Source organism: Leptonychotes weddellii, chromosome 16 (genome assembly GCF_054177405.1).
Source record: "Leptonychotes weddellii isolate Sample4059 chromosome 16, ASM5417740v2, whole genome shotgun sequence".
NCBI lineage: Eukaryota > Metazoa > Chordata > Mammalia > Carnivora > Phocidae > Leptonychotes > Leptonychotes weddellii.
Window position 1 is genome coordinate 40338857 of NC_138384.1, and position 12475 is coordinate 40351331.

Here is a 12475-nt window from a genome sequence, read left to right on the forward strand (position 1 = left end):
TCTCCCTCTCCCTCTGCCTGCTGCTCCCCCGGCCTGTGCTCTCTCTCTGTCAAATAAATAAAAAAAAATCTTTAAAAAAAATTAAGAAAAGAAATGTATGAATCTAGCCTTCAGAAACAGTACTCCCCTGGGGCAAAGAAAGAAGAACAGTGTTGATGCTTGACTGATGGCGCGTGTGCCAAGCGGTGGGGTGTCCCATTTATATGAACGAATATCTATTTATGAACAAATATAATATGTTGGGGGGAAGAACCAGAAGCATGTACTAAGTACACCAAACTATAAGATCTTGGTTATCATTTTATCATTGATCAGAATGAGGCTAACTTTTTTAAAAAGGGGGTGTCGATGAAATGATTAGACATAATCTTTTTGGGCTTGGGAAAAGCTGAGATTTAGCTTTTTTTTTTTAAGATTTTATTTATTTATTTGACAGAGAGAGAGAGAGCACAAGCAGTGGGAGTGGCAGGCAGAGGGAGAGGGAGAAGCAGGCTTCCCGCTGAGCAGGGAACCCGATGCGGGGACTCGATCCCAGGACCCTGGGATCATGACTTGAGCCGAAGGCAGCCGCTTAACGGACTGAACCACCCGGGCATCCCTAGATTTAGCTGTTTTAACAGAGATCCAAGTCAAAAGTTTATTTTGCTCTCCCTATTTCTTTCTAGGCTGATGAAATGGCTCTGCACCCTGAAATCAGTCAGGGATCTTGGTTCCTTCTTCTGGGTGTTGGTCTTGTCTAGGTGGTTGGATGGGCTTGTCCCCACTACCACACTCCACATGACCAGGCCTGGCTGCAAGGGAGTGTGGGAAATGTAGGTTTTCTTTCTGGGGGTCTCTTACGCCTAGTAAGATTCTATCACTATTGTGTTAGTTAGCTACTGCTGTGTGACAAACAGCCCCCCGCTCACAACTTAGTGACTTAAAACAACAGACACTGTTGTATATTTTCTGTGGTCAGGAATCTGGTGCCTCTGGCTCAGGGTCTCTCCCAAAATTAGAAGTAAGGTGTTAGCCAGAGCTGTGGTCATTGCAAAGCAACTGTGGGAGAGTGCTTTACTGGTGTGCTTGCTGGCAGGCCTCAGGTCCTTGTTGGCTGTTGGCCAGAGACATCAATTCCTTGCCATGTGGCCCTCACCACAGGGCAGCTCCCAGCATGGCTTCCCTCTGAGCAAGAGAGCAGGTGAGAGAGAGAGGGTAGGCAAGCTGGAAGCCACAGTCCATTGGCAAGCTAATCTCAGAAGTGACATCCCATCACTTTGCAATATTCTGTTTGCTAGAAGCGAGGTGGTAGGTCCAGCCCACCCTCCAGAGGAGGTGGGGATGACTGGGGGCCATTTCAGAGGCTGCCTCCCACAACTGGGAGGTGGATTTGGGGGCCAATTAGCTGTGTCCAGGCCCCGTTTCTCTAAAGGAAATCAGTGACTCATCCTGGTGAGGGAGATGGCTTCCAGACAGTGACAGAGGATGGAGCATCCGTGTGAGTGTTCTGGTGTCATTGGGAGAGACATTCGTGCACAGAAAAGACTGATTACAGGGCGCCTGGGTGGCTCGGTCGTTAAGCATCTGCCTTTGGCTCAGGTCACGATCCCAGGGTCCTGGGATCAAGCCCTGCGTCGGGCTCCCTGCTCAGCGGGAAGCCTGCTTCTCCCTTTCCCACTCCCCCTGCTTGTGTTCCCTTTCTTGCTGTTTCTCTTTCTCTGTCAAATAAATAAATAAAAAATCTTAAAAAAAAAAAAAAACAAAGAAAAGACTGATTAGCTGTTTTGTTTTAAGATTATTTATTTATTTTAGAGGGGGTGTGGGGAGGGGCAGAGGGAGAGAGAGAATCCTAAGCAGACCCCCCTGCTGAGCAGGGAGCCCTATGCGGGGCTCCATCTCACCACCCTGAGATCATGACCTGAGCCGAAATCAAGAGTCAGACGCTTAATGGACTGAGCCACCCGGGCACCCCTGATTACTGTTTTAAGTTAATCTTTGATGTGTTGAAACTACCAATATACTTAAAAAAAGGGGCGGCAGTGCCTGGCTGGCTCAGTCTGTAGAGCATATGACTCTCGATCTCAGGGTCGTGAGTTCAAGCCCCATGTTGGGCACGGAGCCTACTTAAAAAAAACAAAAAACAAAAGAGCTACCAATAAAAAAAAATTGTCTTCCTTAAGCTTCAAAGTTCTATTTCCATTTTTTCTATTTATAAATCTAGTAAATTTTACCAGTCACTTTTCAGGGAGATCTTGGATTAATGGTCAACCCATTCCAGTTTCAACAGCTTCATATCCCATATAGAATCTTAGTTAATTGATTTCCCTTTAATGTTCTGCTTTCACATTTTAAACTGTTCGATTTTCTTTGGAAGCTCAACAGAAGTGCCTAAGAAATGAAACCTTCCCAGGTACTTAACTCTTATAATAAATTATAAGAGTATCAAGATCTTTTAAACATTCCAGTACTCACCGGAAAAATGCTCTTGCACGTATCAGTGAAAAATTACAAGTCTGAAATAATGGATTACTCAATTATGCACTTTACGTTGGAAGACTTACATCTACAGGATAAATCTGTCATATTTTTGCTGATGCCAAATTCTTAAGCATTACAAATACTTTAAATACCAAATATCCCTGATGATTCTTAAACACAACACAGGAGGGGTGCCTGGGTGGCTCAGTCGGTTAAGCGTCTGCTTCCGCTCAGGTCATGAACTCTAGGTCCTGGGATTGAGTCCCGCATCAGGTTCCCTGCTAGGCAAGAAGCCTGCTTCTCCCTCTCCCGCTCCCCCTGCTTGTGTTCCCGCTCTCGCTGTTTCTCTCTCTCTGTCAAATAAATAAAAAAAATCTTAAAAAAAAAAAAGACACCCGTAAGGAAAATTTTACTGGCAAGGTGAGGTTAATTCTTGGCTAGAGGTTTGGGACTGGAATGGAGCTCTCTAACTTTCTAGTTATGAAAAAAAAAATTAACAAAAACCCCCCAGAAGAACACCCCAGAATGCTGAGCCCTTTTTAAATAGTTACAATAACCAAGCGGCTCATGAGCTGTGAATTTTGGTCCTTGGGCCTGCATCCCAGGTCAGGGTGTACCATGACCTCATATGTGTGCAATTTCACGCTCAGTGAAATCAGAGGAAATGTGCGCTGCTACCCGGCTTGCTTACAGCTGGATTGGCGTCAGCTGGTCTGTCCACGGCCCAGCTCCACGCTGCATTCTTTCCCCGAGCCTCGAGTCCCGTTGTCTGGCCTGGCCACAACCCCAAGAGGCTAGTTAAATGACCTCCAGTGTGTTGAAGGCATCACTCATCATCCCTTTGTCTGGCTCAGCACCGGCCAGGCAGAAGGGAGGGTCGTGACCCCAGAAATGAACAGGGAGGTCCCAGAGGGTCCCTTGGGGACTGGAGATCAGGGATCTGGACATTGTCCCTGGGATGAATCAGCTCTCACGACTGTGTCCATGGAATGCGGGGAGGGTGCAACCAGCCCTGGTGTGTGTGTGTGTCGGGGGGGGGGGGCAGGGTGTGGAGCTGCTGGGCTCAACTTCTCAAAAACTCCAGAGGCCCTGTTGCCAGGAGGGGATACAAGGGGCCCACATGGGGGGAGATCAGATAACAGGCTGAGGGGGAGGGTGCTGGAGGAGGGCAGTGGAAGGAGGCTGGCCAAGTGACTTCAAAGCCCAGCCCTGCCCCTTCCACCCACACAGAGAGGGGCCTGAGGAGGCAGTGCAATCAGCCCAGAGAGGAGCACCTACTGTGTGCAGCCCCTACTACGCGCAGGGTGATTTGCCTAGGTCCTGCTGCCGAGGAGCTAGCTGGATGAGTCCTAATCAAGGTGAGAGGTGATCCTGCCTGACCCAGAGCCCAGTGGCCCCAGAAGTAGGGCAGATTCTGTGTATATCTTGAAGGAAAGAAACGGGATTTGCTGTTGGGTTGGATGTGGATGTGGTGTGGGAGAAGGGGAGAGAGAGAGAAGTCCAGGACCAGGCCAGGGGCTTGGAACTGAGCAGCTGGTTGAACACAGGGGCCTTTTTCTGAAGATGGCCTGAGGCAGAGGTGGGGAGGTGGGGAAGAGTAGGGGCCCAACATCAGTTTTTTCTGGGCATGAGCTAGGAACTTCAAGGCACAATGTCTTTCTAAATGTGGTAATCATAATCTCAGTAAGAAATACATTTTCCAGGGGCGCCTGGGTGGCTCAGTGGGTTAAGCGTCTGCCTTCAGCTCAGGTCATGATCCCAGATCCCTGGGATGGAGCCCCACATCGGGCTCCCTGCTCAGCAGGGAGCCTGCTTCTCCGTCTGCCTCTCCCCTCAGCTTGTTCTCTCTCTCAAATAAATAAATAAAATCTTAAAAAAAGAGTAAGAAATACATTTTCCATAACAGTCAGTATACATATAAGTAAACAGAATTTCTTGCAGCAATATTTACCCTTCCTATGTGTGATGTACTTGGACAAATCAATTTTTTATTGTATTTCATTTTTAAAAAGTGCTAATTGTGACTTTATCAACGAATCACCCCCTGAAATTTGAAAACCACTATTCTGGGTTCTAGAAGCTTGGGCTTATTACTGCCCTGGAAAGTTAGGGAGCCTAGGCTGGGGTGACTGGAGAGGGGAGGTGGGGATGGCTGGGGAGACCAGGGGGAGGCTCCTGAGGACCCCTCTAGGCATGATGATGTCCTCAGGGAAGATGTCAAGGGCAGGACTGCTGAGCCAGTAGCGGGAAAGTGGCAGGGACAGGCACTGCCAGGCAGCAAGGCTGTGTGAGTGTGGGGCAGGGGTGAGTAGGCTGCAGGGTGGCAGGGGGCAGGCCCCTTTCTTACCCCTACCCCTGCAGAGGTTGGCCTGGATCTGCGGATCTGCGGCACGGTGGAAATGACACATGGGCCCTGCCGCCGCATCTGGGATCTGCGCTGTGACTGCCTGTGAGTGAGCGCCCCCCACCCCTCGCCCCAGGGTGGGTCCGTGGCTGAATTAGGTCCTGGAGGAGCCTGGCTCTTTCTCTTTCGCCTCCATCATCTTTAGCATGATTGGCTTTTTTTTTTTTTTTTTAAAGATTTTATTTATTTATTTGACAGAGAAATAGAGAGCACAAGTAGGCAGAGCGGCAGGCAGAGGGAGAGGGAGAAGCAGACTCCCCGCTGAGCAGGGAGCCCGATGCGGGGCTCGATCCCAGGACTCTGGGATCATGACCTGAGCTGAAAGCAGACGCTTAACCGACTGAGCCACCCAGGCGCCCCAGCATGATTGGCTTTTATCCTCCAGGATGACAGCCTCAGCTGCGTGTACTGTAACCACACAAAGCAGGAAGAAATGGGAAGGGCAAGGCCACCAGGCAGAGTTCCCTTGCACAGAACTGGTCACACGGCTACTTTTTCTGCACCGGAGTTTGCAAGTGCAAGCATCCGGCAAAGGAGAACAGGTGAGACAAGGCTGGCGGTCTCTAGCTCTTCTCCTGGGGCTGGCGCATTGCTGCACCAACAGAAAGATCAGGGTTCTGTTAGCCAGGAAGGGGAAATGGTGGGCAAGTAACCGATCTGCCGTGTTAGGGCGAGGGTGACATCTGCAATCTTTACTAATGCCACAGTCTGGCAAGTGCCCCGTCATTACTGACACCAGCTGGACACTGGAGGGGGGTTTCAGAAGTGCCCCATGTGCCCCTTGGAATGACTGTGGGGAGACAAGGCAGTCCTGAGGAAGAGCAAAGGATCAGAGGACGCTCTGCAGTGGGAGAGGGAGAGCAAGAGGCAGAGTCCCCGCTGAGCAGGGAGCCCGACGCGGAACTCGAACCCAGGACTCTGGGATCATGACCTGAGACGAAGGCAGACGCTTAACGGACTGAGCCACCCAGGTGCCCCTTATTTTTGTTTAGAAGTAAACACACATACATACACGCAGTCATTGACATGTAGGGTTTCCCGGGAGACAGACTCTGAGCTGTTATCTGCAGCATGAGGGGACGGTTAGTGGGGAGTGCTCTCTGGGACATGCGTGTGAGGAAGAGGGGGCAGGGCGGGTGCTGGGAGAAGCTGATACGGTTGCAACAAGGGCCTAGGTCCATCCGATGGGGAACCTGGAGCTGGGAAGACCCTTCGGTTGTCCCTCACTGAGGCAGGAAGCCAAGCTTTTGTCCCTCTTACTGACCAGACATGGAATGTGGGCTGCCCCTCAGAAAGAAGCATGAGTTGGGCGCTTGGGTGGCTCAGATGGTTAAGCGTCTGCCTTCGGCTCAGGTCATGATCCCGGGGTCCTGGGATCGAGTCCCGCATCGGGCTCCCTGCTCCTTGGGAGCCTGCTTCTCTCTCTCTCTGTCTCTCATGAATAAATAAATAAAAATCTAAAAAAAAAAAAAAGATTTAGAAAGAAGCATGAGCTTGAGCAAGATGGTTCTCTATAGCTGAGGGTCTTGCCCAGACAGAGGCTCAGCTGTAAGCCATGAACCACCAACACTCCTGGCAGCTGGTGGAAAGAATGCCTCCATCCTCCATCCAGAGGAGATCTAGGCAGCATATTTGAGCATCCACTCCACTTTTCTACCTAATATCAATAGGTACAGACAATTCCACAATAAAAAAATTTTAAAAAGATTTTATTTATTTATTTGAGAGAGAGAGAGAGAGCACAAGTTGGGGGGGGGGGCAGAGGGACAAGCAGATTCCCCACTGAGCAGGGAGCCCGACCTAGGGCTCGATCCGAAGACATGGGATCATGATCTGAGCCGAAGGCAGATGCTTAACTGACTGAGCCATCCAGGCGCCCCTCCACAATAAAAATTTTCAAAGGGCTTCTTCTTCTTTTTAATGTAATCTCTACACCGAACATGGGGCTTGAACTCACAACCCTGAGATCAAGAGTCGCATGCTCTCCCGACTGACCCAGCCAGGCTCCCCTCCACAATAAAAATTTAAAAGAAAATCTATTAGTGTAATATGCCCTATTAACAAATTACAGAAGGAAAAACACTGGATGGAATTCAACACTCCTTTATAATAAAACTTTTGTGACCCAACTAGAGATAAAAGGGAATCATCAACCTAATATAAGGAGACTGCCTATAATAAATACCCAGGTTAATTAGAAAAATCCCCGGCAAAGAACCAAGAGGAAATTTTAGCAATTCTGCTGGGTATAAGACCAACCTACAAAAAAAAAAAAAAAAAAAAAAAAATCAATAGCACTCTGATAACAAAGGCAACGACTAATTAGAAAGTATAATTCATAAGGAAAGAGTCCATTCTCTTATACAACAAAAAAGTAAGGTGCATTGCCTAAATACCAGGAAAGGATGCCCGAGCTCCTTTTGGAATAAATGATGAGACTTAATTAAAGGATGACGGAGGTGACCTAAACAAGGGAAAGATACTATGTCATACAGTAGTTAAGGTGAATGATTAGACCAGACACAAAAGGTCAGCTATTGTAAGATTCCACTTACATGAGGAGCCTAGAATAGGCAAATTTATAGAGACAGAAGGTAGAGTAGAGGGGCTGTGGGGGAGGGGGGAGGGAGAGTTATTGTTTAATGGGTACATTAATTAATTAATTAAATTTAAATGTTTGGGATGATGAAAAAGTGCTGGAAAGGATAGTGGTGCTTCTATGACATTGTGAATGTACTCAACGCCACTGAATTATACACTTAAAAATGGTTAAGGGGCAACTGACTGGCTCAGTCGGTAGAGCACGGGACTCTCGATCTCAGAGTTGTAAGTTTGAGCCCCATGTTGGGTGTACAGATTACTAAAAAAAAAAAAAAAGTTAAAATGGAAAATTTATGTTCTGTTTATTATAATAAACAGATAAACACAATAAAACAAAGAGCCTCAAGGTAATGACTTCTGAACGAACTGTGCAAAAAGAAAAAAAATCAGATATACATAAACCAATATGGATATGTGTACAAAATGTAATGTTGAGTGAAAAAGCAATTTGCAAAAGGTACACGAATTATGGCATTCTCTGTGAAAATCAGGATTCTCTGAAAATTTGGCTAGGTGTTATAGATACTCAAAATCATGGTAATTTAAAGAAGATATGAGTTTTATTTCTCTCTCAGGTAAAATTTTGTTGTGGTCTGGTCAGGTTGGGCATGGTGACTCCACCATTGTCTAGGGTCTAGGCTGCTTCTGGCTTCTCATTCTGCCAGCCTTAGGATGTGGCTCTTGTCCTCATGGCCCATGATGTAGCTCCAGCTGTCACATCCACCTTCCCAGAAGCAGGAATGTTGAAGAGGAGATGGAAAGGGCATGCTCCCCTCAACCTTAAAGTCACATGTCAGAAGTTGCACACATCACTTTCCCTTACATTCCATTAGCCAGAACTTAGTCACGTGGCCACACTTGGCTACAAGGGAAGCTGGGAAATGTGGTTTTTATTCCAGGAAAACTTGTAACCAGAGATATGGAGGGAAGGGACATTGGAGGACATCAAGTAGTTAATCCTACACCGTCCATGAGAGAGACTGCTAAATTTATCAGGTCTCTCAGTACCCATTTTCCCTGTCAGTAATAAAAGCCCCCAAATTTGAGCTGGCCACCCAGCCACGGACTACATTTTCCAGTCTCTTCTGCAGCTAGATGTGACCACGTGACTAAGTTCAGGCCAATGGGATGTGAATAGAGATATTGTGTGCAATTTCTAGTTCATCTCCTTAAAAGCAAAGCCAATTTCCTATACTTCCCATTATCTGCCTCCCCACTGGATGGAAAACAGCAATTTCAAGATTTATTTATTTATTTTTTAGAGAGAGACAGAGGGAGGGGGTAGGGAGGGCAGAGGGAGAGGGAGAGAGAGAATCTCAAGTAGACTCCCCGCTGAGCGTGGAGCCCCACTCAGAGCTCTATCTCACCACCCTGAGATCATGACCTGAGTCAAAAACAAGTATCCTATGCTTAACTGACTGAGCCACCGAGGTGCGCCTGGGAAATAGCAATTTCAGTAGCTTCCTTGGACCTAGAGATGGACCTGGAAGGGTCCATGTACCACATGCTGAAGGTGGTAGAACTGACAGATCAAGAATCAGAGCCATCTACCCTTCCTGGACTGCCCACCAACCTGTAAAATATTAGATGGGGGATGAGCTTCCATGTAGCTCGGGGTACTGTGTTTTAGGGGCTGTTACAACAGCCTGGTCTGAATCTGAATTAATATAGAAATTGATACCAGAAGTGGGGTGCTGATGTGAAAAATAAAAATCTAAGAGGTGCGGCAGGTGGAAGAGACCAGCTATGGCGGGAGGAGAGGCCAGTGACTTTTATTATGTCGGGAGGAAAAAAATACTGTAGAACTCTCCTGTTTGATAATGAGGTTAGCAGGTCGCTGTTCACCTGAGCTATAGCTCAGTGTTGATGTGGAGCCTGCCCCTTTCTGCTTTTTGTGATATCCTCCTAAGAGAGATGAGCTCGGGCAAGAACTGGCCAGTTTGTAAGCAGAGATGGAAGGAACTGCACTCTGCTAAGGGATTCTTCTCTGCCTGTGGCCTGTGATCTAAAATAACTCGACTCCAGACACTGGCCACCAAGAAGAGTTCAAAAAGCAGACTCCCTGTGCTCCTGCCGTTCAGGTCCCTTCTCAAAAGCTTTCGTACAACATCTCCAGGAGGCAGTGGAAGGCTACCCCATGGCAAACTTCATATGGAAGATGTTGGCCTCACACCCAGATTATTGATTCCGATGGCTTCAAGGTCGCAGCCTTTCAGTGGGGGAGAGAGGGTTGGGCTGTTGAGTCAGATGGATAAGAAAGGAGGTTCTGTATATTTTAGAATGGTAGCTAAAAGAGGTTCGGGGACGTGGCTACAAAGAACTGAATGGGGCAGTCTGAAGAAAAGACCATAGCAGGTCTGAGGCTTCAGTAAAGGCTTTATTTATTTATTTAAAAAGATTTTATAAACATTATTTATTTCAGAGAGAGAGCAAGTGAGAAAACGAGAGAGTGCAAGCATGAGCAGGGGGAGGGGCAGAAGGGGAGAGAGTGGGAGGGGAAAGGATCTTGAGCAGACGCCGTCCTGAGCTTGGAGTCCGGCTTGGGGCTTGATCTCACAACCCTGAGACTGTGATCCTGAAGTCATGACCCAAGCTGAAACCAAGAGTCAGACGCTTAACCAACTGAGCCACCAGGGTGCCCCGAGGCTTCGGTCTTTAGAAGGGCCTGCTTGCAAGGTTGGCCCTTGACTGGCATCTGGAAATTTGGCTTCTGGAGGTGTCCCCACCATTCCCTAACAATGTGGCTTATGCCAAACGTAGCATGTACCTAATTCTTAGCATGTAGCAGAATTTCAGAAGGAAAGTAACATAAACCATATTGTTTACACAATCCAGGCCCAGTGATCCACCCTTATCAGTCTCTTCTCACTCCCCAAATCCAAAATTCCAGATATCAGCCAAGGGCCAACCTTGCACACAGGCCTTTTTTTTTTTTTTTTAAGATTTTATTTATTTATTTGAGAGAGCGAATGAGAGACAGAGAGCATGAGAGGGAGGAGGGTCAGAGGGAGAAGCAGACTCCCTGCTGAGCAGGGAGCCCGATGCGGGACTCGATCCTGGGACTCCAGGATCATGACCTGAGCCGAAGGCAGTCGCTTAACCAACTGAGCCACCCAGGCACCCCGCACACAGGCCTTTTAAGGATGCTACCCACAAAACACTATGTAGAAAGAGAAAGAGGGGGCGCCCGGGTGGCTCAGTTGGTTAAGCGTCTGCGTTTGGCTCAGGTCATGATCCCAGGGTCCTGCTGGGCAGAGAGCCCGCTTCTTGCTCTCCCTCTGCTGCTCGCCCTGCTTATGCTTGTTCTCTCTCTCAAATAAATAAATAAAACCTTTAAAAAAAAAAAGAAAGAGGAAAGAATAGCTTGGCAGTGAAGGTTGGCAGACACCACCTTCAATCAAGTGATTGAGGTGAGCCTCATCAATAATAGGACGAGCTGAAGTCATGCACCACCTGATGGGATGCAATGAGGACAAAATGTCACTTCTGTGATATTCTTGCCAAAGATGCTTAATCTGAATCTAGAAGGAAGCATCAGACAGAACCAAACTGAGGGACATTCTATAAAGCAAAACTGGCTTATAAGGTTTAAAACTGTCAAGCTCATGAGAGTATAAAAGTGACAGAGGAACGGTTCCAGATGGGAGGAGACTATAGAGACATGACAGCTCGAAGCCATTGCACGTGATTTTTTTTTTTAATTAGAGAGAGAGAGAAAGGCAGAGAGGGTGTGAGGGGCAGAGGGAAAGGGAGAGAAAGAATCCTCAAGCAGATTCCCCGCTGAGTGCGGATCCCATTGCAGGGCTCGATCTCACGACTCTCAGAACATGACCTGAGCCAAAATCAAGAGTTGGATGTTCAACCAACCGAGCCACCCAGGCGCCCCCCATTGCATATGATTTTGACCTGGATCCTTTTGCTGCAAAAAACATTATTGGGCTATGGCAAACTTGAATGGAATCTAAAGATTACAGGAATGGTGTTGGGAGTCCCCAAGCCTACCCACCACGTTTGGAGGTTTTCTAGAAGGACTCATGGGACTTGGCATACGGTTATACTCAGCTAAGATTTATTACAACAATGTACTAAGGATACACAGCCAAGTCATCTGGGGAAAAGGCGCATGTGGGTTTCCTTCTGCTGTCTTCCTCCCATGAAGGATCACAGAGCACAACTAAAATGTAGCAACATCTGTGTGATGTTTCTGCCCAAGGAAGCGCGCTAGAATTTCAGCATCTGAGGTTTTTACTGGGGGGCCAGTCACATAGGCAGCCTCGGCTCGGCATGTACCACAATTTTGGACTCTAAGAAAGAAGGCAAGCGCTTGGCGTAAACCACATGTTTGCATGATCGCAGCTCAGTGGACAACCCTCCTCACTCAGGGAATGATGGGAATGCTCCAGATGCCAAATTCCCAGCGGCCAGCCAATGGCCAACCTAGTGAGCGGGCCTTTCTAAAGAGAGCTAACTAGGGCCTGCTAGGCTCACTCTTCTCTGCAGTCCCCTCCATTGACCCTTGGCCAAGGCAACCTTATAGCCAAATCATTATCAGTCGGACCCCCCAAGGCGGTGGTCAGTTATGGCCCCCGGGGTCCAGGACTTAGCCAGTTAAGGCAAACCCCATTAACCGGAGTTTCTAGACGAACCTTTGTGATGCTTGAGACATCAGCTTAGGGCCAGCACCTTCTGGTCACCAGGCCAAAGCTGACTAGAAAGACGTGTTAAAGCACAACACACCCAAGAATAATCCCAGAGGGGACTTGTGGGATCCCCCCAGAAGCAAAGACTTTATCACTGTGAGGATGTGACATGTGCCCATCAGGCAGGACAGGTTTACAGGACCCCCAGGGTGGCCTCTGCCCTGGGGCCTTCCCACCCCAGGCTTGCCAGGCCAGTCCAGATGGTTCGGTTCAGGGCCTGTTTTCAGAGGGAATGCCCGAAGCAGGCAGTTCCAAACATTTTGCTTTTCCGTGATTGCCAGTTTGTCCACCTCATGAGCACGGACGGCAGGGG